This window comes from Passer domesticus, chromosome 11 (genome assembly GCF_036417665.1).
Source record: "Passer domesticus isolate bPasDom1 chromosome 11, bPasDom1.hap1, whole genome shotgun sequence".
Taxonomy (NCBI): Eukaryota; Metazoa; Chordata; class Aves; order Passeriformes; family Passeridae; genus Passer; species Passer domesticus.
Genome location: NC_087484.1, coordinates 12,226,968 through 12,248,095, shown reverse-complemented (window position 1 = coordinate 12,248,095; position 21,128 = coordinate 12,226,968). Strand labels below are relative to the sequence as shown.

General features: G+C 46.4%; 1 long non-coding RNA gene across 2 annotated transcripts in view; it reads right to left on the bottom strand.

Moving 5' to 3' along the window:
- Positions 1-21,128, bottom strand: part of LOC135278875 (uncharacterized) — a 30,770-nt gene that overhangs the window by 7,471 nt on the left and 2,171 nt on the right. Inside the window, exon 2 of one of the 2 annotated variants that reach the window (XR_010346260.1) lies at positions 1-21,128. This exon is cut by the window's left edge and continues 7,471 nt beyond it. This is a non-coding gene — a long non-coding RNA (uncharacterized LOC135278875). The other variant, XR_010346261.1, reaches the window with a different exon arrangement.

Genomic DNA, 21,128 nt, shown 5'->3' with positions numbered 1-21,128 from the left:
TGATGCAGTCACACATCACTATAGACTGAACACAGTAAAATGTTCCTCTCTGAGCACTTGGTGCCCCATCTCCTGGAGGCCTGGTGCCTTTCACCTCAGGTGCTCACAGACTGGACCATGTATTTAAATAGAAAAGTCAATTTCACAGCCAGATATGGGCTGCATCTACATTGAAATTGCTCTATATTGAAGGAAAAGAGTGTACAAAGATTTAGATTTTGGGTTTGCTTAATTCCAGCACATTCTTTTTCATAAAGAGTTTCTCTTGGACCTTTATTCATGACATTTCTGGGGTCCTCTGGTAGGTGGCTTGGACAGTGTTGTAGCAAACAGCAGCTTCGAGACAACTTGTTGAACATCAGGGGTCCTGAGGACTATTCTGATTGCAGAGGACATCTCTAACATAGTAAAACACTAGATGAGCTCCTCCAAGGTGAATGGGACAGGACAAAGCCTCTGACAGGTTTGGGCTTGGTTTTTTACTGCTTTATATTTAGTCTCATCAAGGGTGGAACAGAAATCAGCTACTGACAAAGAACAGTATTCTGCTCACCAAAGCTGCACTGAATTTACATTTCTGCTTTAGGACAGCTGAAAAATTCCAGGTCTGTGCACTAAGGGTAGGCTTAAGAGAAGAACTCAGTCCACCATCATTTGTCTGGGTTCAAGGGAAATTTCTCAGCTTCCTAATCAGAAACAGCTCAGTATTCTCACAGATCTCTTGGCATCATGCAGATGTAGAGCATGCCTTCTATTTCAAAAACTCACTAAGGATTTATTCAATTATTAATTAAAATCTCATTTGGTTTTGATTATTACATGCTGGGGGAAGCATCCAGTTTCATTGCAAACAGTTCATTTAAACTCTCTGAAGACATTCCATCATGGAAAACAAAACTAGTAGTCCAAAGAAAGAAAACCTTATCATTATGTATGGCATTACATTACAATTCAGAAGGGATTATCCCTGTTTCTACTCTCTAACAATACAGTGAAACATGCTGGCTGTGTTAATTATTGTTTGCTGAGGCTATTTATGCAGGGTACAACTTCAGTGTAGCTCCAGTGAGTTTCTGATCCATCTTTGCCTCTGCTGATTTTATTTTTGTCTGCTTCAGCTAAATGTAACTAAAAATGAAAATTTTGTGGCTAGTCTCTGCAGAGCAAGCCACATGCTCATATTTACATCAGAAGCAGCCCATACCTTCAAGGAATTAGCAGCTGAGGTGTGCTAGTTTTTGTATCTGTGGCTAGAATTAGCTGCTAGATACCCATTGTGTTTGTTTTATGTACAGGCCCACAGAACTGGGACCATCAAAGCAATGTTGCATGAGTACAAAGCAACCTCAGCTCTCACTTGATTCCTCAGGTGAATTCCTTGGATTTTCTGCAGTTAGTCAGGAAGAATTCAGTTCTGCTACTCCCCTGCTCCTCATTGCACCCTGCTGGCTGCAGCCACCCAGGGAGGGGACAGGAGCAGGTCCAGCCCCCACTGACTCACAGTGCTTCAGAAATGCACTACCCAGGCAGTATTGTAAGGAAACTATGTGGTCTAGCTCCCAGTAAGTTTAACTTTTCCACACAATACAAAGGCTTGCTGCTTTTTTAAAATTTTGCAGCAGGTTATTTCTGTAAACTCTTTGGATGGGTGGAAAGTACTTTTGAAAATGTGGAAAACATAACACTCCCTTGCAGATTTTACCATCCCACACATGGACCAACTCCATTTCATTGCTGGTGGCTGCAGGGGAAAGCAGACTTCAGACCAGGCAGCCAGAGTCCAATGCCTCACAAAAGCATCTCTGCTGAAGAGAATTACTCCAGGGAGACCACTCCACAATCACAGTCAGAGTGAAATCATCAGCCTTGGTCCAGGACAGTTTCAGCAGTGATATATATTGAAAGCAGGACCATGGTTTTTATTTTATAGACCCCTAAAATCTCTTCAATATCTGTGCAGACCTGGCAGTCATCTCTAAGCTCATTAAACAATAGGTTTGCCCTCTTAGTGCACTTCTATCATACAAAAAATTTACAAAAGCAGTCCATCCCACAGAGATCCACAGAGCATTTGAGGAACACCACTCAGCTAGAAGGAAAGAGGAGGAGGCATTTGGGATGTGCAAATGAGTCCCTGCTAGTCTGTAGATGGAGCAGCACAAGCCAGCAGGGATCCAGAGCACCCAGCCTTATCATTTCTATCTCAAGCTCGCTGCTCCTGGTGGCCTCTTCATCCTGGAAAACTGTAAGGAGACACCACCATTCCCTAGGAGTTACTGAGAGGCTCAGCTGGAGACCAAGCTCCCCTAAATAGCCAAGATCAGTTAAGCTCTCCGGCTGAGCAAGAGGCGGCTTCAGAAGTGCCCCTGAGGCACGGGAACAGCTGGGGCAGGGCTGCAGGTACTGAGATGTGCTGGGGCTGACAGGGCAGCAGGGCCCTTGGGAATGCCAGAGCTTCCTGGGACACAGGCATCCACCAGAGCATTCCTTTTGCTCTAAGCAGGAACAGACTCTGCCAGAAACAACCTCGAGACTTTCTTGTTCTCACTGAGGAGTACATTACACGGGCTTAGATCTGTTTTACCGATCCCTCCAGCAGCCCTTGCAGAGCAAACCTTCCTAAAAACAACCACGCAGCTCATTTCTGTTGCTTGTGCAAAAGCATACATTCAGATAGGAAATTTTATCTCTACTTATTCAACTTATTCCTCCTCTTATTAGCTAGCACACTGCTGCCAGTATTTCAAGCAGCTGCCTATTCAGTGGTGAGTTTCCATGTGCAGCAGAGCTGTGCCAGGGGTTCACCACCCCAGAACCCTCACACCGAGGCAGTTTTTTCAGTGAAGCCTTGTTTTGAAGCTCTCCTGTCCTCTCATGTTCCTTTAGCTCTGCTCTTCACATTCCTGACCTATATCTATGGAACACAGCTCCTACATTTTGCATGCATGCACACGTGTATATGTGTACATGCTGCATGCATTATATACCAGTATATATGCCTTGTAGCTCACTGAAATAGCATTAAAACTCATATTTTACCAATGTTGTTTGACTAAACACTATATAGCAAGTTATCCAGGTTTACTATCACATTTTGAAAATATCATGGGGTTCTTTTATTATTCCACAGAGTGAATTTTTTTAATAGTATCAGTCAGAATGAAGGGTGGGAGGAGTATAAATTAGCAGCGCTTTTGTTTGCAGCTTTCCAGGTCACACATGCTTCTCAGGAGTACAGAAACAGGAACATCCCTGCCTGTACTGAGCAGCATTTTGGGGTGGGTGAGTAAAGCAGCACACTCTCTCATAGAGGGTGAAGCAGCCTGATTGTTTGCTCTAATGAACATTACTGGCAATTTTACTAAGCTAAATTACAACAAGAAGTTCTGTACAAATTCATGCTGCTGTTTCCAGCTGTACAACACACTCATATGTACCTCTGGCAGTTTTTCTGGCTCTATAAGGCCACAGAATCACCGCTTGGTTGCAGAATGCTTATGAGGAGACATAGATGTTTTTAGTGCAAACAGTCAGCTCACACACTCCATGGCAGAACAGTCAATCTACACATTCCTTCCCCTTCAACTGCTTGTGAGATTATTCTGTTAAACACCCAACACTGCCTGCATTTGGGCCACAGCTGCAAAAGTAGCTGTTTCTGGCAGGCTGGTTACATCATTCCAGGCTGCTGCAGCAAACCTTGGGGCTGCTGTTTTTAATTTGGGCTATAATGCATCTTCAGTGCTGGCCCATCATAGAGGAAAGACAACAAACTCTTTTCTCTACTTTTGTCAGCAAAAGCAACAGGCAAAGTTTACACATCACCTGTGCTGTCCTGAGGCAGCAAAATTATCTTGTCATGAGACTGAAAAAGGGCAGATAGCCTTGTCTGAGGCTGGAGTCCCTGCAGCTGAGGAGATGAAGGAGCATGAAGGCAGGTATCTACCCTGAGCCCTGCTGCCCTGGGTCAGTCCCCAGAACCCTCTGAGTGACCCAAGGGTGCTCCATCTGTGCCACTCCTCAGTGCTGCAAAGTCTTGTCAGGGCCCCCCAAAGTACTCACATCCCACTGAAGGCAGCACTGCAGCTGCCTTTGGACACAGAAACACACCAAGGTCAGCAGTGATCAGGTGTGGCCCTGTCAGAGCAGGAAGAAAGGATGGAAGCCCAAGTGAGTTGGACTTTCTGCTCCTAAAGCCCTTCTTTCAAAAGGGTCTCACTTTTTCAGTTTAATTCCATCCCCAGAAGCTGCAGCCAGTGCTCTGCTCTCATCAAGATTCAATTTCCTTCAAAATAAGAAGTGTCAGTGTATTACCACCCATGAAACTAAAAACAGAACAGAAAAAAAGATACATATGTAAATCCTCATACATAACTGTCTAAAGTTCTTAAGAGATTGCATGGGGAATAGATGTGGAAATTTCACAGATTTTCAGATGACTCAAGGGGCATCCAAACAGTGAATGTGACTCATGGAGTGCGTGGGCACGTCCAGGTATGTGGGTAGGACTCTGGAAGCCATATGGTTTCCTGCAGGAGCTGAATATCAGCACAAGCAGTGCTGGGGAGAAAAAAATGTGATGTTTTATCACATAGCTAGTTACTTAGGCACTGTCTGTCCAAGAATTGCTAATGCTGGGGAGCCTGGTGAGGGCTGGCTCCCACCAGCAGTGCAGAATAGCATGGCTCCTTTAAAGAGTGGGATCTGTTTACAGGAAACTCTTTAGAACACAATGAAATTTAAGGGGGTGAGAGGCAATTATATTCCAAAATAATTTGATTTTGTTGAAACTGGTCTTTGAAGACCTCTCTATAGGAGGCCACAATCTGGCAGGAAAGGAACGTTATATGGGACCCTGGCAATACTTAGGCTTTGTAAAAGCAGCTGGAAGCAATTTCATCTGAACTCTAATAATGTTTAAAAATACACAGCCGAGCTTGGAACCAGAGCAAGATACCTACCCCACAGAGCCAAAGGAACTGTACCTGCTTAGCTGTGTCTAAGTGTGCTGTGAAATACTGCAGTGAAGTATTCAGGTGAACTCCTCCAGCCCAAGAAGGGACATGCTGCAGTTGTCCCTCCTGGCACTACACAGCACAGCCCCACTCTCTGCTGAGGATGAGGCAAGCATGAAAAGCAGCTCCACCACCAGGGAAGTCAGTGCCCACCTCCCACCTCTCCCAAGAGCCACAGGAATTTATAAGGTTGTTTTCCTTCAGGGGAGAGGAACGAGGAGGCAAAACAGAGACTTTGTGGATTTTGTGGCTTTACATACATACAAGGAATATGAACAGGGCAGACCCTTGACAACCAAAAGTGTGAGAGTGAGTGTAAGAGTGAGTGTGTCTGAGCGAGTGATTGTGCAAAAGTGTGTCTGAGTGTGTGTGTGTGTGTCATATTGACAGCTGAAGCCTGTCGTTCATTTCCAGCAAGGCAAAAGAGAATTGAAGAAAAAGAGTGGATATTTTTCCCAATATCCTTCCTACAACAAATTCTTCCCCCATTCTGGAGCCCAAAAATAAACTGAAAAGGAGGGGTTAAATAGCAGCTACTGTTATGACATTCAAAAGGAGACTATTTTTACTTAACAGTCAGTATCAGTGCAACACAGAATCTGGTGGACACAGTGCATTTGCTCATACAGCTTCAGTCTCACCTCTGACATGAGCAGGAGAGAGGTGAGAAAACCAGAATGAATTCATGTTTATTTTGTCAGCCAAAGGTACCTGGGGACAAGGGGCTTGCATCCTGCTTTGGATCTAATGGTATTGAGTGCCAGGTGAAGGGACATCCTTACTTATGCTCACAGCAAACCTGATCTGCTGCAGAGCTGGGGTCACACCTTCTCTGCACAGCACAGGTCCTTGGAGTCCCTCTCCAAAGAAAACTCCACAAAAAATGGGGCCTGTTCTACCTGGAAGCACGAAAAGCCTGGGGAAAGCCTGTGTAGTGGGATGCAAACTGCATTTTGAGATCTGTGCTTAAAGAGAAAATCAGTCTGTGGCATTTGACCCAGGGCTTGTCCATCTCTGTGGCTTTCCAAGTGGAAAACCTCTTCTCACCAAAGTGGAGGAAACACAGATAGCATAAAGTTATACTCTGTTCTGGGGGTGAGAATTATCCTGGCAAACATGTGTAGAGGAGGTGAGTGCTGCTTTTACGTTAGAGCCACTTCAGTGAAGTGAGACAGAGACAACCATCTTCATCTAATAATACGTGGGAAAACTGGAAGGACAGAAATAAAACACCAGTCTCTGGGCTGTCAGAATATCTGTGCTGATATGGGAACAGGCAGGAAGACAGCAGAGGAAGAACAGGCTAGAGAAACTGTGATCAACCATGAAAATCTACTTCCAGAAGCTGTTCAAAAAGTACAGACACTGAGAAGTGAGCCCCATGTTCAGGGGCTGATTAGGTGCCTATCCACTATATCCTGTTGGCCTCTGCAGGAGCAGCATTCTCTGCTTTGAGATACATTGCTGATACTGCATTGGCAGGAGTCTTTCAGAGCATTGCTGCTCCATCCCTAGTTATTGGATGTAGAGAACATGGATTAGAGGGTCTCTCTTCCAGCTACCTGGACAACTAACTATGACACCTTAAGACCTTGAAATTTCAGGACAATTAAGGTAAAAATGGAGACATCTTCTCACATTTGAGAAATCTGCTAGATATGCTTAGATATGACCTGTCTCCCAGCAGTGGGCAGGGAGGGATGAGGGAAATACTCACTGGCAGAAGCACTTCTGCTGTGGGAAAGAGATATTATGTCATGTATTACCCCTTGCCCTGTCCCAGAAGGAACTGCCTCCTGGCTGCCGTTCTCTGGCACATCACAGATGTCCTTGTCATCCACCATCTGAGCCAGTTTATATCCAGGACACTTCAGGCACACCAGCAAAAACAAAGCAGGCAATTACCAGCAGTGTGTGAAGTGAGTACAAACTCAGGTGCTACATCCAGTTCACTTGTAGTGAATGCACTTTATGTTTCATTCTTGACTCGGCAAGATCAAGCCTTGTAGAAGCAAGTCAAGCACTACTAAATAGACAAGCACTGAAAGTCTTATGTAGCTTTTAGATGTTAATCTTTTCCCAGAATAAGCAATTAATTAATTTGAATTTAACATAGTAAAGAAGTCTGTGTAAGAGCTTGAACAAAACTGATCATGAAATAAATGTAATCTAATTCTACCTCACTGATACTGCAATTATCTGGTCAGCTGGATCCCTGCCTGCACTGCAAGGGCAGAGCACTGAGCTCTGCTCAGGGGTGGCACATTTCCTAAGCAGCAGCCTGGCATGCTACCTCATCCCAGGGGCCAGAGACCTCCCCAGTGCAATGTGGATCTGCTGGAGGGGTTTCACTACAGCAGCACAGCCCACGAAGGGCAGAAGTAGGGGGTCAGAAGGGATGTTGGATCTTTTTAAGAGAAAATTTCAACTGAAATTTAGCAGGTCCCTGGATGGGAGCTCAGGTGCTCTAGGTGCTCTTTCCATCATGAGGAAAAGTGAGAGAAATGCCAGGCTGGGGTAGAAAGGCAGTGGGCATGCTGTGATCCTCCCTGGGGGATCTGTGGGGAGTTCAGGCTGGCCTGCACCTCGTTCTGCTGGGAGCAGTCCAGGAGGCACCCCCCTTGCAGCTGGTCAGGCTGGCACAGGGGTCACACTTGCAGGGATGGCAGGACACAGAGCAGGTGTCTGTGGGACACCAATAGCCCTGGGCTGTCTTCTGCACTCCCAGTGGTGACTTGGGCTTGGGGGACAGAGCCCTGCAGACACCCCAAGCCCTGCTGCTGGACAGAAAAGTGCTCTGTGTGTCTGCAAGACACTGGTACTATGGCTTTGGGTGCTGTGAAAAAGATCAGAGGAGCCTGTGATGCGGGCAAAAGATTTCCCTTGCAACCTCTGTGGCAAGTTAATTGCTGTTGATTACAAACCCAGTGCAATCTTGTTAATTTGCAACACAGGACAACAGCCATCTAAGAGAGCAGTGCTGCATCCAGCTCCTCAAGCACAAAATTCTCACATTACTGAACAGCATGGAATGGAGCTGTGTAAGAAACAAATAGGATGCACACCTGGAAAGGGCCAGGAGGGTTGGAGAGACAGATAACAGCAGCTCTTGATTAGTAACAGGAGGTGTTACACTCCATCAGATCTGCAGTGGCAGCTTGCTCTCACAAAGGCCAGGTCCCTGCTGCCCTGGGCAGGCAGAGGAGCTGCTGCACTGTGCCCTGCTCTTGGCACCTGCCAAGGAGCCCGTGGTGCAGCTGAACCTCTGGGATGTCTCTCATCTGTACTGCAGGAGCAGTCCTGTCCCTGTATTTTGACAGGGCAAGGAGCAGGGGAGAAGTGACCTGAGTGACAAAGTGACTTGAGCAAGGCCAGCAGCAGAGCCACTCACCAGGCTCCATTGAATGCATGACCACGATCTGGACACAGTGCCCTGGGTTTTCTCCAGGGCAGGGATAGTTCATTTGTGGCTGGACAAATGTTTCAAGCTTTATGCAAAACAGCCTTTCAGGTGACACCCTTTAAAATTCTGTCAGAGCAAGAGGAAGAGCTGCAACTCCTGACTTAGAGCCTTCAGTAGCTCTGCCAGAAGGACAAAAAAGGGGAATAGGATAAATCCAGGCTGCACCAAAGCAGGGCAGGAGACATACATTGTCTGTGGGTTTGGACACCCTGGCATTTGCTCAGGCAAGCTCGACAAGTTCTCTTTCACCTCATCTTGTGAACAGACATTTCCTATTGCTGTGAGAAGAACCATCACATCTGTACAGGATGGCTGACAGTTCTTTATTCTAACACCACATTAAATGATTGCTTTATATAACACTCATATACTCAAAGGTGGGGTTTGCAGCAAATGAGTTTTACATTCTATGATTCAGATGTCATAACGTCACGTATGCAGCTCTGCAGCATGCCTCCCTCCTCCCTAAACTTACATTGTCCCTTTCCAGAGGAATGTGAGCAAGAGCAGCTCTACTGATCTGCAGATTTCTTTGTGACTGTCCCTGATGGATGATGGTGACATAAGCTGGCTGTCTTGGGGATTTCACATAAGCTGAAGCTCGGAAGGCTGAGCTACACAGAAGAAGCGTCAAAGCACCCAGGAGCCCAAAATAGGAAGGAGAAGGAGGTGCGTGGACTGAAGTGGCTCAGAAGCACTAGATCTGGACAGCAGATTAAATATAAATTGCTGTGAATGTAAGGTTGGTCTAAACCAGCTCCAGCAAGACAGGAATGAGGTGTCCTGCAGAACACTGCAGGCACAGAGAGCAGGGTGTTCATAAGTAAAAATACCTCCCCTCTTTTCCCTGCAACCAAAGCAAGAAATCCCAAATCAAAGTCTTGTTCAGTTAAAAGCTATTGGTACTGAAAATGTTTTGGAGCAATTGGAAAAGAAGCTTTGAAGGTGTAAAACACAGGGAGCAGTGACCAGAAAGGAAAGAAGCCAAGGGAGTAGGAAGGGTCCTGTTGTATTCTGAAAGCACTTCCTTCTACACAATCAGAGGGATCTGGAGTGACACTCAGATACAAACAAGGCTTGCACAGCTCCAGTGGGAATTAAAGTACACTTTCAGCCTCAGTTACAGTCATTGCTAACATTACTGCAGCTGGGAGTGAAGGTGTGCAGCTGCAGAATCCCCATAGGGATGGATCATCAACCTCTTCAGGCTGACATTCAGAAAAAAAAATAAAATAAAATAAAAAGCCAGAACATCTAGATATAAAAATTCAAAGTTTGACTTGCTACTATAGTCTCACATGAAGCTGGGGCAACAGCATGCAGGTGTGTTTTATGGGTGTGTGCAAAAAGGGCAGGGATGAAATCACTGAACTGCTGTTGTCACAGTCAGGGATGACTGGCAGAGTCAGGAAGAGGAAGTGTTCATCATCCCTGACAAGCTGTATGTGAACAGCAAAGAGAAATGCTGTCATTCCAATGCCAAATCCAAAACAACATATTCACCTTTAATCTACTGCATTTTAAAAAGCATTAGTCAGATTTTCACATGACGCTGGTTACCCCAGAAGGAACGGTAAGTAAAGCTTAGAGGCTCCTAAGCAGTTTATGGGCTGCACGTTACGCTCGAGTGCCTCCTCTAAGCAAAAAGCCACAGAATCCTTCTTCTCCAGCACCTGAGGCAGCAGAACTGACAAGAAGCCATGCAAAGAGCTGACACAAGCCACAGGGTCAGCACCCAGCCCAGAGGCACTGCCTGGCAGCAGAGCAGATGTCCCAGCACAGGCATTGAGGCACTTGAACACCTTGCCTCTGCCTCTGCTCCTGCTCAGCATGTGACACCTCCAGGACTCTGCATCCATCCCTGCTCCACACACAGTCACTCTGGACTCTGTGGTTCACTGCCCCTGAGATCAAGGGAATCCATATCTGTGTGAGATCCTGGGTGAGTAGGCAGAAGTGCACAGTCACAAAAGCGTGGTGGAGAGAATAATCCTAGTAGGAACTGGGGAAGACTCCCAGCATGGAACCAGCTCCTGCCTGGCGCCTCTGTTGGGGATGACTGGACACAATTCCCTTTGCAGATCAGTGTTATTCGTATGTAAATCAAAAGCTGTTCAAAGGCTTCTGTTGAATTCTTGATTCCCCCTGACTCTGGCTTTCACTTTTTCCTCTTTGTGCCAAGAGCTTAGTCAGAAGTCTTTTAAATCACTGGAAACATCTCAATTATGTTATTAACCAGAACATGAATATCTGCAAACTGCAACAGGGGAAGACTTTAAGACTTTGGCTGTCCAGGTTCGAGGTAGCTGGAGTGCTATTAATTTTTGGCTAAAGCTGACAGAGAGGAGGCTAAAACCAGCTGTGATCCTCGCTGCCAGCTCCCCCGAGGGCACAGCAGCCACGAAGGTTGCACTGTGCCCACAGTCACAGGCACCACATGGCTGTGAGGGGAGGTTTGAATTCCCTCCTTAAGGGAAGGAATTGCACAGGAGGTGGTTCTTGCATCCTTAGAGGCATCTTGGCAAGCCCCAAAAGCGCCTTGTCCTGCAGGCAGGCTTTGTGGGAGTGCCCCATCACCTGATCCACATGAATAGCCCTTTTCCCCTTTCAGCTGCACTCCCAGCTGGTGGACCATGAACTGCTGAGCCCTGACTGAAGGGGCAGGGCTGATGGAGGCAGGAGAGCCAAGGACTTCAGCACTCACCAGCCAGTGAACAGGAGAGCAGAGATTTATCTGCCTCTGAAGCAGAGACAAAGGGAGGATGAATACAGAGTGAGGGGAGTGCAGAGAAACACAGAGACAGGAGACTGCAGTGCCACGGGACACATGGAACCCTTCAGAGATACACGTGGTGGTGTGTGCTCCAGCCCATACAGGCAGAGCTCGTGACAAGACTCTGGATAACAAAAAATTATTATCAATTGAGCACATACTAACTTACAACAAACCTCTAAGAAACATGGTCCCAAATTCCCAAGTCCAAAAGCCAAACTGATCATCTCTAGGAAAAGAGAGATCAGCTAAGCTGAGGAATTCAAGACCAAAAGTGGAAGAACAGCTATTAAGCTGCTGTGGTACTTGTATCTCATGCAAAAGAGGTAAAGGGTCTGAAGCAGCACAGCTGCCAAAGGCACACTTAACCGCCTTAGAAGAGCAGTTGGAGCATGCAGAAATCCGCAATGGAATGGAACAGGGAATGAGCAGAGGCACCATTACACAGGGCAGGTCAAAAGCATCTGGCTACAACCTCCGGCAATCCTCAGACCAAAGGACACCTCACAGCAGGTAATACACAAACAGGCAAGTTTAGTCAGCTACGTGAGAAAATGTAGATCAAAGGAAGGAGAAGGGAGGGTCTTTTACAGAGAAAATGGGGTAAATGCTAATCTCAGGACGGCCCCAAGCCAAGTTAACTCTTTGCCTTACTTTTCAATATAGAACCAATAATCTTGAATATGATGTTAAAAGCAAGATGGATAATGTGATAAACATTAATTCACCATTTGTCATCCCATTTTCAGGGGGAAAAACCATAGTTTTGCTTACTGAAGTGGACGGACATAAGAGGCTGCAGAAATAGCAGGGTTTGAGCACATCTGGGACATTGGGATGCAGTTAGGGAAATGCAAAACAATGTCTGATCTTAAGAAGGGAGAAGTGATAAGGAAAGGTTGAGGCTTGGTAGTTTAAATGCAGTAGAAAATCAGATTTTAAAACAAATTTTGAAATAATACAAGATAATGAAGAACACAGTAACAATAAATGTGGACTTTGCAAAGAGGAATTTTGTCAGACTTTGTTCTTTCTTCCTTTGAAAGTCAAATGAAGACTTGGAGCTCATCCCTTTGGACTTCAGAGAAGCAGCTGACATGCCATCAAAGGAGGATTAACAATCTGAAGATGCTTCTGCTAAAAGACAAGGAACAAAAAGGAACTGGCTACAAGGGAGGAAACAGAAACAAGTGTTGAGAGAGGCAGGATGAGCCTGAAGAGGAATCACTGTCATGGGTCCATAAGGGTCTGCTGTCAAGTCTGATATGTGGTTTGTCTCTCTGGCACAAGGGAAGTTTGCTCTTGCTGCTCACATTCAGGAGAGCTGGATTACTTTCAACAGACATGAAAGAGCACAGCAGCAGGAAACCAGCCTGCTCTAGCAAGGACTAAATGGCTGGATGGGTCTGCAAAACACAACGGGAGAGACCTCATTCCTCTGTAGAACACACCAGAGAGGAAACAGTTCAGCCACCAGGAGCAGCAGCAGCCAGGCTGGCTGGGGTGCAGAGCAGCCCTCCCAGCACTGGGACAGCAGGGCAAGAAGCCAAACTCGTTTCCAGACCAAAAGGGATTCACTTGTGAGGAGCAGCAGACAGGGCACGATAATGGGCTCAGTTAAAGACACCCACACCAACAAAGTCCTCCTGCTGCCCAGAAACACCACTCCTCTCTTGCTGCCTGCTTCTCTCCTCCTCTGGAGCTCCACTTCAGACTGTGCCAAGGTGCTTGTATGGCCACAGTACCTGCAGCAGTGCCAGGGAGAGCTGGGAGCTGGCAGAGGTGCCCCGGTGCTCCAGGACAGACCCCTTGGTGACAGCAGGTGCTCCAGGAGCAGCAGCTCACGGGTAACTCAGGAGCATTTCTAGCAGCATTAGTCACCACCCTTGTCCTGACATATTCTGGCTGTCTGGCCAAGTTAATGACACAGACATTGCTTCATGGTGGTCAAATCTCTTGGCTCATAAAACAGTAGTTGGAGAGTTGGAGTTTCCTGCCTTTCATAAAAGCCAGGAGCCCTTCACCCTCCAGCTCATTCATGGAAGATAAAAATCTCTTGGCACAAATTCTTGCCTCACTTGGAGGGTAATTACATTGTTCAGGCTCTGCAGAGCACTTAATACATCTCTGCCCTGTTAATCTCCAGCAAAGGCTGTGCCTGAGTACCAGCCAGGCACCACCAGCTCAGGTGTAGAGGAGATTTTACCCATATGTCCTTTTTCTCTGCCATCTCCACAGCCAGCAACATGCAGTGATATTTAACAAACCCAGCCTGTCATTCTGCATCTCTACCCTGTCTCCTCATCACTGGAGATGTGCCCAGAGCTCTGCAAGCTGGGAAAAGCATTGGGACCCAAAGGTGCCTTGGCTGGGTGCAGCAGGTGAAATGAGCATCAGGGAAATGTTCCCAGAAACACCACGTGCCTGCAAGCACTAAAAGTGCCTAGACCTCCTGGTTTTCCTTAGGGACTGCACACAGCAGTGGTGAGAGCCAGCCAGCATCAGGTGTGTCCTTCTGTTCTGTGAGATAATGGCACCAGGCCACTGAAGTCAGTACAGTTCAAAGAAATTAGGCAGCACAATTTTAATTAAAATTGTAAACTAATTAACTAATGAACTAGTGTTCCCAAGGGACATGGTAAAACATCTATTGCTGAGGCTTCACAGCAAGGCTAATTGCACAGCCAGAAAATTAAAAATCCTTGGTTTGAAACAACTGTGGGAACTGTGCAGAGGTCTCTGCATCTCCTTCAGAGACCAGACTTCCCAACACATTTACCCACCCAGTCCTTTCCCTTCACAGCTTGCTGCAGATATTCACCAGCCCCTTCCCCATCACTATTTAACTAATGAGGTTATCATAGAGACTGTCCAGCCCTCATCCTAAAGCTATATCCCCTTTGGAGCCATCACCTTGTCCCTGAGAGTCTGCAGAGCTCATTTTAAGCTGCTGCTGCCTGCTAGTGGTGCAGTGCTTTGTGTCAGGCCAGCAGCAGAAAATACTTGTGCTATCACAATATTTAGAAGTGTAGTCAGTCACGACTGTGCCTTTGCAATTCAGAATTACAGACTGAGCAGAAAAGCACAGTTCTACAAAAACCAATATTCAGAAAGGGATTTGATCTAAGCAGGGCCTTGCTGGGTGTCCCCACATGGTCCTACAGCCATCCCAGCAGTGCCACAGTGAGAGCAGGAGCACTAACCCCTTGGGTCTTTGCTCCACCAGCACTAGTCCTTTCAGAGGCTGAACACTATAATTCACTGCTAGTAATAACAACGAAAAAAATCTGCTCTGTTAGACAGCTACAAGGACACCAAGTACTGCTCAGCCAGTGTGGTTTTTGTCAAGGTAGCAAAGAGCTCTTGCACTGCTCCTACAATGATGAGTTCCCAGTGTCTGCAGCTCAGCAAGCCTGGGTAGCAATACTGGCACCCCTACCAGGCTCAGGAAGGAGAGCTGAGCTTTCCCCAGCCCACCCTGGGGCTGCCCACACCAGGTTTCCTCAGCTCTTGATGGCACAGGACATAAATGGAGAGGCTGCATTCAGCCCATGAAGCTGTGAGAGATTAACCCCAGGGTCTGAGCACCAGGACATTTTGATATTTTGCCAGTGGGGCAGCTCAGCAGAGGAAGCTCTGGTCACCACCCGTATGTGCCTGTGGGACTTGACCCTCAGTTATGCCAGGTCTCCAAGCCCTTCAGTTCAAGCAGCAGCCCCAGGCTGTGTCCCCCAAAGCTCCCTGCAGCTGCCAGAGCTCTCCATGCCCATGGTACCACTCAGCTTCAGCTCTCCCAGGTAAAAGAATGAATTCACAGTGAAATCCATAAATGAATGCTGTTCACAGTCTATAAACCCAGCAATGTGGAACAACTTTTCTACCTCCCAAATCTTCTTGGTAGTGCCCCAGTTCCTGCAGGCTAGCTGTCTCCATCCTTCACAGTCACAGTGAAACTGCCAAGTAACAATTTTGGAAAGGTTGCAGGAGGGACCAGAAGAACCCAACAGGGACACTACAACCAGTGTTGGGAAAGTGATAGCTGGACATCCAGGACACCCCTGTCCCATCCCTTACTGCAGAGCAGCACCCACCCTGCAGGAGCAGTCCTTGGATTCAAAGGCAGAGGGGTGCTCATGCCAAAAGGCTTCTACAGGGGAAAAAATACACTCTGACTGCATTTCTGCAGTGTACTTGTTGTTGCCTGTCAAGGGTTGGAGGGTCCCACCTGCTCCATCTGGACACCCTGGGGACAGGATTGGAGGAGGGGAAGATGAGCATTATTGCAGCAACAGACAGAAACCAAAGCAGTCTGGTCCCCTGCTCCCCAGACAGGCCTGGACTTTTCTCACAGAAGGCTAGGGCAGGGGGAAACTGGAAATTACAATTTTGGTTCTAAATCCATGATGAGATCACTTTCACTTAGAGTAGCAATTACATAAACACTTCTCAGAAGGGAATAATTTGCTGTTCTTTTCAGGAGCCAGCAGGGAGATGCACGTGCAGCATTTGGGGCAGAGCAAGGCTTTGTCCTGGGTCATCACCCTCCCCTGCAAGCACCCCAGCATTTCTCTGTTCTGCTGCCCATTAATTCCCTGCAGCACCTGCCTTGCACTCAGCAGGAATGACCTCAACAGAGACCTCTGGAAACATCTGGGTAGCAAAATGATACATGTTTGTTCTCTCTGGTAAAAGAACAATCTTGAGAAATTATAAACACTCACTTTAATAGAGAAGCTTAGTTTTATATTCATGTCTCCCCTAGTAATTGTGTTCACAGAATTGCATATCTCAAAGCATCCTTTTTCTTCTATTTCCCTTCTTGTGCACATACTTCAACAATGGTTATAACTCACTGCAGTGCCAGCTGAATTAACATTGAAATATTTGCACAGTGTCAAAACAGCAAGCCTCCTGGAGAACCAGAAAAATATTCAAATAGGTGATTTTTTCAAGTGACCTATTTCTCCAGTGAAAAATTTTGATGTGGAAAGTTATTAAAAATGATTGATGTGATGTGGAAAGTTATTAAAAATGAGTTTTCATATGTAAATTCACATTAACAACTTCAAGTTTTAACCCCAATTCTCTTTTTAATTTTTGTCTGGAGCAGCAATTCCTTGGCATAATCAGTACACCTTGATTCTAGTCTGTCATCCACATGAGAAGGGAACAGGTACAGAAACAGCTTTGAGTTGAATCACCAAAGCTTCCTGATTTACCTCCTCCCAGAAACACAAAGCAAAACCAAGGACATCATGAGCACATGCAAAAACTTTTCTACCAGTTGACTTTAAATAACACAACAGGATCATACTGGTTCAGTGGGACAGATCTTAAAAGCAGAATCTAGAAAATACCCTTTAAGTACATGCTAATAATACTTGAAATATGAGTCAGTGTACCAAGCAGTAAAAAAAACACCTCAAAACAACCACGTTTAAAGCCAATAGGAGCTGAGGGTTTATCATCTCTGAGGGTGGATGCTTTTTGAGACCACCAAGCGGGTATACAAAGCTAGCTGGGGACCCAGCTTAGGAGATGGGGCCAGCTGGCACAGTCTCCAACCAGATAAATCTGAGTCAAGACTTTGCTTCACCCCACAGTCAGCATAACCTAATCTTTTTTCACACTGAAACATCTCCCCCATCCAGCCTTGGCTCTTCAGGGCCAAGAGCAGCAGCAGATTGTACACCTGCACTCCTACAGCATCGCTTGGGTGTTTACTGCCCACCTCAGCCCCCTTCCCATCTGACTTCCAAATTTGAAGGGTTTCTTCTAAAATTCAGGGCATCTGAACAAGGTTTTCCTTTATTGTTAATCCATAAGCATCACATCTCTTTTCAGGAAGCAAAGAGGTGGGGACAGATCTTCCAACAAAATGTCCTGCTACAAGACCATCAGTACTCCTGCTCCTGGAATTTGGCCTCATGATCCCACATCTTAAAACTGTTTTCCAGATGAGGTGCATTTGCTGAGCTGCTTTATATTGTGGGTAAAACAGGTTTACTCAGCTGCTCTGAGTACAGAAAGTAGCTGTAGAATTATCTCTTAGAAATCTCTGATATGGCTTCTTTATGAAAAATGAGTTTTTGCAATCCACAGCAAGGGCTTTTTTCCGGGTTACCCAGGCCACAGCCAGTAGTATAATCCCCTGGCTGAAAAATAACATCAGCAAAAATTCACATATACTTATATGTATGTGTACATATATGTATACACATATACATATAATTCAATATTATCTTACTCATATTGAAATTTGTTTGCTGCTGTACCTGTGCATATTTATGCAGAAACCAACACATTCCTCCAGGTATGAACACACGGAGGAGCAACTGAGGTGTTGTAAAGAATTTTCACAAAAGTAAGTCTCCATTGGAGTCAGACAGGTTTTCCAGGGTTAGGTTTGACCAGAATCTTCTGGACTGCAAGTCAGTCACCTTTATTTTCTGCCTCTCTATGGGCACACAGCTGTGCTGCCTGCAGAGCACTCAGAATTGCTGTGCTGATGGAAGGACAGGTCCTGCTGCCCGTCAGTGCCCGTGGCCATGCAGCAGGTCAGGACAGCCCCTGGATTTTGGGATGCTCTCCCCGGGTGCCCAGCAGGCCAGGGCTGCCTCCATCAGCTGGGCAGGAGGCTGATGTCAGTGCTGTGAGCCTGGCACCATGAATGGGGTAATAACGAGTACCATCACGCAGGAACTAGGAGTAGGTAGAAAGAGAAGCTTTGTGTGGGTGGTGAGAGAGAAAAGAGGCTGATTAAGGAGACAAGGATCAGAATCTGCAAATCACGCAAAACCAGTTCTGTGTCAAGCAGGGAATAATTAACTTGCTCTTTTTTCACTCCAGACAAGCAGCACTGATGTTGATTTAAAAACTCCCTTTCCAGCACCAGGTGAAACTGGACACCCTTCAGGATGTTTTGCTTTCAATTTTCAGTGCTATTAATGCACGTGTTTGCCATTCACTGTATATTAGTATGGCACCACAGAGGGATGGTAGGGGCAGCCTCCATCACAAATCCAAACCTGCTGGCAAAGACACAAGGCCTTGGAGAGGGTCAGGGCCTGGGGAAATGGCTCAAGACATCTCTAGAGACAGACACTTGCCCCAGTGACATCCAGGGATGTTCTGTGAGTTTAAGAATGCATGAGAGTTACTCCCAAGAAAACTTTTAGTATAAAGATTTAGTGGAATTCCTGCTACCTTATTAATTCCTTGGATTTTTTCTTCCACACAAGTCTTTTGAACTATTACATCTGTGCAACTTTGAGGTGGGATCCAGGAACCAGACATGAGGGAGGGAAATACCAGGAGCAAATACCTGCCATGGCAAAGCACAAGCTGAACCCAGCCTGCTGGCAGGTGAGCTCCCTTTTTATGGATCAATACAGACCTGTTATTTCTGCATTACTGCATTCTTGGTAGGATGAGGCACTTTCTGAGGCTGCAGTTACACCCCACAAGAACACTGCCAGTGCAGGCTGGAGTGTTGTACAAATCATACCTGCCCTTTATGAGCCTGGGCCCCACCAGGCTGTGTCCATCTGTGTTCTGCTGGCTGCAGCACTGGCAAGGAGAGTTAGCTCTGTTCATCCAGGTGTGAAATAAAATCTCAGAGTTAAGAAGCAGCAGTCCCAGGCCTGCACCTCACAGTGCACACAGCCAGCATCAGCTCTGAGCACAGCACCTGGGTTCTGCCCGGGCACTGCTCCTGCTCCCACAGCACCAGGACAGGAAAGCAGCAGCTGTTTGCTCTTCATACCTGCAGCACAAGAGCCCCAGCTTCTGCAGGGCTGCTTTTCAGAACATCAGCAAAGTAGGTAAGTGTCCCAGGCATAAATAGGCACAAAAAAGGGCTAGAGGACTTAGTTATGTAATCTTTGCAGAAGTCAAAATCCAGGAGCCTTTCCACCCTGCCCTGCGTGCTAGAGTGGAGGTGGAATGACTCTTTGCATGTTTTCACACACCAGAGAGGACAGAATAATCCTGCATTTATCAAAGGCAAAGACACTCAGAGCTGCTTTGAGAAATAAATTGTTCCAACTCAGGGAAGGACAAAAAAAAAAAAAAAAGCCAAACCAGAAAAACCCCACAGGCAGCCATTATTCTGTCTGCACAGGACTATTTAATAATCCAGTGTCTGCAAAGCATAAGCTGAAAATTTTCCCTGTCATACAGCATGCCAGACCACAGCTGCATAGAACAGAGAAAACCTGTTATAAGTGACCAGAGACATTGGAAAACTGTGGAAATATTGCCTCAGGCTGCAAGGCCCTTCCTGTGGAAAGAATATTTTGCAATTGTCTGTTCCTTGCTGACAACTAGCACTCATACATTCTGGGTTTCACCAAAAAGGCTGTTCAAAACTCTGAACTGCAAGTAGAGAAAATTTTCCTGCTCATTATTCTGATTTATTCATCTCTCCCCCTTCTCTCCTACATCACACATCAGATACTGAAGAGAATGAAAACTCAAAAGCATGGGAAAAAATGAATGTGCAGTAACAGGATGCCACATGTCACAGAGGCATCATCACTGGATTCTCCACGTAATTGATTTTTAACTAGCATATGTCAGCTGATGCCACAACAATTTTGTCACTCTTACATCAATACTTATTTTTCAAGCAAAGCAGCACTCCATATAATATTTCTTTTTCTCAACAGCTTCTAAGATATCAAATGAATGAACACACATCTCTGACTGAATATCAGAGCTGAAAAATCCTAAAAGCCTGTAAAGTTTAAGCCTCTCTTCAGTGCTGCACTCAGCCCTCCCTCCTTGCCAGGCTGCTCCCTTGAGGGCTCTAACCCAGCCCTGTCCTGCCTGCCAGCCCACCTGGGATGATCTGCCAGCCCCAGTCTCTGCTCTGAGCTGATGTTTGTCAGGAGCCAAGGCCTGGGAGCTGCCAGCAAGGCTGCTGAGGAGCTCCAGGCACACGTGCAGGGGTTTGCCTTGCAGAAAACAAGCCCCCTGCATCCTGACTGCAGCCAAAACAATGTGGTTTTCCCCTGGGTCCCCAGGACACGTCGTGGAGGATGCAAGCACCCATGGTTTCCGTGGGAAGGCTTCTGGTGCCAGGTTACAGTGGTCACTACGGAAAGATTTCAGGACCAAAGAGAAAAACACGACCAAGGGCTTTAAAGGGCAGAACTATTTCCAGAGCATATCCTAGCCACTGTTTCCATGTGCCTTGCTTGTCAGATCAGAGCAGGATTAAAGCAGCAGAGTGGGAAAAAGCAGCGGGGGACCAAAGCTAATGAGAGTCTGATTAACTGAGCTGGGAGGTCATGGCTGAGCTGAAAGTAACAGAGCATTTCACAGGTGAGAGCTGTAACAAAGCCAAAAGAGTATCAGGACAGGTGGGGGTCTTCACCAGGGCAGGAAAAAGAACAAACAAAACAGCAGAAGGCACACAGAAACACCTGTGACAGCTTGTGGTGGTTGCACAACAAGCCACCCACAATATACCCTCGAGAGAGTTCTTGTGCTGCCATCAGGGACAGGTTCTCCTGCTTGCAGGACAGCATCTACAGCAATGTAGGACTGCAGAGAGAAAGAGGAAAAGTCATTTGACAGCAACTTGTCAGCAAAATGTGAATAAAGTTGATGTTTTCACAAGTCCATTGATATGCAGTGTAGATTTGCAGAATTCTTCAATTTGTTGTTATTTTGTACCTCAGTTCTGTCCTCCCATCCTTCTTGCTGTCAGCCTGGCATGCTCCTGTGAGCCAACTGGAGCCCCAGACCTGGGGCAGTGCTCCCCCTCACCAACACAGAGCAGTGCTTCACACCTGGGCAGCAGCAGCCTTTGCAACACCTGAAAGCTCTCAAACACGTCAGCAAAAAACAGCCTCATACAACTCGTCAGAAA